Source organism: Elaeis guineensis, chromosome 3 (assembly GCF_000442705.2).
Source record: "Elaeis guineensis isolate ETL-2024a chromosome 3, EG11, whole genome shotgun sequence".
Classification (NCBI taxonomy): domain Eukaryota; kingdom Viridiplantae; phylum Streptophyta; class Magnoliopsida; order Arecales; family Arecaceae; genus Elaeis; species Elaeis guineensis.
In genome coordinates, this window is record NC_025995.2 from 40,963,940 (window position 1) to 40,969,599 (window position 5,660).

Below are 5,660 nucleotides of genomic sequence, written 5' to 3' on the forward strand. Positions count from 1 at the left end.
TAATGATGACGATCATATTTTGGTTATATATATATATTCTCCTTGTTGAAATATTGTCTTCTCTTTGTTGTTGTTTGCTGTTAATAATTGCTATATTAAGGGGGAGCAAACATTTGTGATAAACCCTAAAGGGGGAGAAATTAAAGAATGTTTCAGAAAAAGGAGAAGTTAACCATGTTTGATGATGTCAAAAAGGGGGAGAAATTAAACAAATATTTGAGAAATTAAACAAATTAATGAATGAATTGGAAAATTTAAAGAACAATATCAAAAATACAATGCTAAGTACAATGCAAATAAGTAACTTTTAAATTACTTCTTTACATATGCTCTGATTTACTTTAAAAAAATTTTAAATATGCTCTGATACACTTCAAAATTCTAACTTGCTCTGATACATCTTTTGAAATTTTATTTAGCTTGATACATCTTAAGAAATTTAACTTACTCTGATACATCTTAATTTTTTTTTAACTTACTCTGATACATTATAAAATTTGCTCTGATACATTGTAAAATTTTCTCTGATACATTGTAAAATTTTTTCTGATAACATTGTAAAATTATTTTTCTTGCTCTGATACATTGTAAAATTTATTTTTCTCTTGCTCTGATACATCTTAAACTCAAAATGATCTAATACACATTCCAAATCAACTCTTAAACATACTTTGTCACACATAATTATTTTTTGTATCAAAAGCAATTAAAGCACATAAGTATTTTTTGCTCTGATGCTAAAACTAAAATCAAATGAGAATGAGTAAATTTTCAAAATACAGCTTAATCTGATAATAAAAATAAGTTTTTCGCTCTAACACCAAAATCACATAATCCAATGAGCATATCTTCAAATCTTTAAGCAAATGGGCAAATTATTTTTGTATAGGACCATTTATATTACATGCCAAAAGAATCATACTCTTTTCAAGCATATACACCTATAATGAATTTTTTTTTGGAAATTATTGATTCACATAAATGCTTTTGTTCAAATGTTTTGTCATCATCAAAAAGGGAGAGATTGTTGCTCCAAGATTGATTTTGATGATTACAAAGCAGATTGAAGGGATACAAATATTTTAAATTGAAAAAGTCTTTATGCTCTTCAGGGGCAAAATCATAATTTTACTAAAATCCTGATTTGATAGTATCATTTGGTAGAACAAATGATTTGTAATCTATTGATGAAAATTTCATTATTTTTGGGCTTATATTTTTGAAGTTATGAAGGTTTGAAGTGCATGAGTCGACTCATGAGTCAACTCATGGCACAATGAGCTGATTGGCACGCAAAATTTTCCTTGGCACGCTGGATTTTTGGCTTGGCACGACCTGTGAGTTGACTCATGAGTCGACCCACAAGGCATGAGTTGACTCATGAGTCGACCCCTGCTGATTTGAGCCAAAAAATTCCAGAAACCAAATCTCTGGTCTTTGCAACAGAGGTCGACTCATGAGTCGACTCATGCTTCCCTGCGACGGAAATCATCCGCAACGGCTAGTTTTTTGCCCGTTTTAATTGCCTTTTATGCTCCCTAAAAATGCTCTAACGGCTCTTTTTCTGCCTAATATGTTTTCTCTTATTTTTTAATGCTATAAAAGGTTTCAAAAGGTGAAAATATAGGAGAAAAAAATAGAAGATCAAATATTTATACAAGAGGATCCAAAATCTACACGAGAAAGCCTGAGATCAACGAAATACCCAAAAGAAAAAGAGAGAGGATCCACAATATACACGAGAGATTGTGAAAAAGAAAAGCAAGATCATTCAAAGAGAGGAATTTTCAAGCCTATTGTTCAACCTTGATCAAGAGATCTTTCAAAGCCTTCAAGAAGTCTTCAATCAAGTTCATCTTCTTCTCAAGCGTTCATTCAACTTTTCATCCACCTTGAGGAAATCCAAAAAGAGGATTCTTCATTTGAGTAAAGTATTTTTATTGTTATATTCGCTCATTTAAGGAGCTATTCTTGTACTTATTTGTGCTCTAAACTGTCTTACTCTTTGTGAGTAATTGATCTTGTTTTTGGAGGGTTTCCAAAACAAGGGAAGGTTGATCCGAACCTAAAATCGGAGTGTTTTGGGTTAGCTTGTACCCGAAAAACAAGTGGACTAGCTTGGGATAGCTAGTGTCGGAGTTTCCGACGTTTTGTATTCAGGTTGAATACAAGTATAGTGGATTGAAATTCTCAAGTAGGAGCTTGGGGAGTGGATGTAGGTGCAAGGTTGGCACCGAACCACTATAAATTCTTGTGCTTGTGGTGTGCTTTATTGTTTTTCTTTATTTCTTTATTATATCATTGCATTCTTGCTTTAGTAAATTAATCTTGATTTAAAGTCTTTCTTCTCATTCATCAAGCTTTTAACAAATACCTTTCATAAGTAATTAGTTGAACTTAAAATTTTTAGAAACCCAATTCACCCCCCCCCTCTTGGGTTGTATAGCTGGGCAACAAATTGGTTTTCATTTGAATTCAAAATTTAATTTGAATTCAAATGTGCAATTACTCATCTTTATCCTCTCATGTGGATAAGACGTTTGACATTGTTTTAAAAGGAGGAGAAGAGTGGGGTGTGTGCAAGAAAAATTTTGAAGAGAAAATCTGGGCATGAGGAATCCTTGTGTGCAAGGTGAAGGTCTATATCCTTTCGAGAGAAAAAGAAAGAAAAGAAAGAAAAAGTGTGCGCAGGGTTTCAGTGAGTTCTTCAAGGTTTCAGCCTGGAGTTCGGGAAGTGAGAAGGTGAGCTACGAGTGTCGTGAGCCCACCAAATTTTAGGAAGATCTTCAACATCCTCTCAAGTATATCTACTAACAATCCAGAGTATCTAAAGAATCGATAGACATCGATCGAAGGAGTTTGATCAGCATCGACCGTCGAAAGGGCTCTACAACGAGCTAGCACTCGTGAGGAGCCGATTAGACTGGGAGCTTCATGTGGATAATTCGCAGAGACCAGACATACTGTGTGGCTACATCACGATGATCAGACTCTCCCGACGGTGATCAAATTTCGGCGATCTACTACCCGCACAAAGGTATTGTGTTCTGAACACATTACATTAAAGTATTTACTGTTCAAATTCAAATTTCAAATTTAAATGTATGCTGCTATATATCATATTTAGATTCTAGTGTAGGATAAATTTTTATTAATTAATTAGATTAATTAATAATTTTTACCATAAAATAATAATTTTGTAAAAGTTTTAAAATTACCATTTTACCCCTGCACTGAATTTTTCCCAAAAATGGTATCAGAGCAAGGTTCTTAGATATGATATATATATTTACATGCATAGATTAAGTTGTAATCTAAAAATTTAAATTTAAAATTTGAAATTTAAAATTTAAAATTTGAATTTTGAAAGTTATTCGAAATTCAAAATTTAAAAATTTGAAATTCAAAATTTAAAATTTGAATTTTGAAATTTAAAATTTGAAATTTGAAATTCAAAATTCTAGATTCTAAAATTTGAAATTCAAAATTTGAAATTTGGTTGAAATTTCAAATTTGAAATTAAAAATTTAAAATTCAAAATTTAAAATTTGAAATTCAAAATTTGAAATTCAAAAATTTGAAATTTGTTTGAAATTTGAAATTCAAAATTTAAAATTTAAAATTTGAAATTTAAAATTTAAATTTTAAAATTGGTATATTTAGATATACTTGATCCAAGTAGCAAGTAATCGAATTGGGTTGGTTGCCATGGCCGTCCGGTCATAGGAGAAAAGTAGGGTTTAAAGGTCCTCTCTTTCCATTCGATGGGGTCTCCTATGACGGTAGGGGTGCCAATGCGATTATATCCCATGCAGATGAAGCAGTGAAAGGAATATTCATGATTTATTTTGATTGAGTTATTTTCTGTTATGTAATTAGCAATAGGATTGCTATTTATGAAATATGCTGATATATTTGTGTAATAAGTCAACATATTTGGTGAACAGAAAATAAAACCTTTCAAATTTAAAAATTATTTTTGAAATGCCAAACCCTGACCCATCAGCCCAAATACTTAATTATAAGAATTAAGTGTTGTCTAGTAGGTCTAGAATTATGAATTAAGATCTAAGACAATTGCATAAACTTGTGGGTCATTGGGTTAGATGGATTAGGTCCATAATTGGGTTAGACCTAAGGTTAGCTTAAAAAAATGGACTAAATTAGAGTAATTGATCAAATCTAATCAAAAGATGAATTAGATTAGGTCAAGGATACTCTAGACTCAACTCCAATAGTTGTAGTTGAATGGGTCCATATCTTTAACTAGACCAAGATGGATTTAATTCATGGCTACACGGTGGAACCCTATTTACTAAGTTGATCAAATTAAAACTAATGAACCGGTTGGTGTCTAAGGTAAGTTTGGCAGTTTGACCAGTGATTTTTAAGTGGGAGCTACTCGCAGTGATTCGATCTCTGACGAGTTAATTGCTTATCCCCACCACTGATCTCACTTACCTGGCCAACCTGGTGAATTAGGTTTTGATTAGATCGCTTGGTGATTAGGGCTCACCCATGTCATTAGGTAAATCAGTTTGACTGATTTAGGTGCTCCTAATGCCAGCTTTAAGTAAATCCTTTTTAATCTGACTTGATGAAGATAGTGGGAGGATTGAAATTGGTTGGATATTTTTTTCTCATCTATTCTTTAATAAAATTCTCAAAAAAAAAATTATTAAGTCTTAAAAATGATTAAGTTATATTGATAACTAAGTCATAGCCTCCCATTAAGTGAGTGATAATGAGTCCGTTAGTTTAATAATCATTGGAGGCCCAAAGGCCTGGTGCTTATTGACTAATGGAATTATCATTCATAGTATGATAATTTGGTTTGAGTCTTTCTGATGGTGGTTAGGTTGGCCGACCAAAGTCGGGCTTGATCATTTATTAGTCTGATTCACCAAATCAAATCATGTTAATGGTTGGACCTAACCAAATTTTTTCAGTGGAGGCCAAAGCCTACTGATTAGGTTCTGGGGCAAAATTAATTACTAGAAGTTGTTTAGAGAAATAACTGGTTATGAACCTACCCATAGATGCATATGGGTTGACCAACCAAAGTTGGGCTCGTGTGTAGTCTGTGTGGATTCTAGTACCCACTAAGGAATTAAAGTAATTCCTCGAATTGGAGGTTGAGGCTACCAATTCATAAAAATACTGGGAGAAACTTTAGACTAAAGTCCAAGTCTTTAGTATTAAAATTTGTGTACTAATATAGGTCTGATTTTCTTTTATGCAGCTATGGCCACTACCCTGTCGCTCCGATCATTATTAGATAATGACAAGCTCATGGGATCTAATTTTGATAGCTGGTATCAAAAATTAAAAATCATCCTTGAGCATGAGCGGATCCTTTATGTAGTAACGGATCTGGCACCTGAGGAGCCAGTCCTGAATGCTAGAGGGATGGTCCGAGACACTTATCAAAAGTGGCTCAACGACCGCACCAACGTCCGATGCATAATGCTGGTGGCAATGAATGATGAGTTCAGTCGAAGGTTCGAGAATGCCCAGCCACAGGAGATGCTTCAAATGTTGAACGACTCTTTTGGCACGCCTGACGATGTTGAAAGGCACAAAACTAGTTGTGCCATTTTCAATGCTCGGATGAGGGATGGAGCCTCAATCACTGATAAAGTACTGTACATGATCAAAAT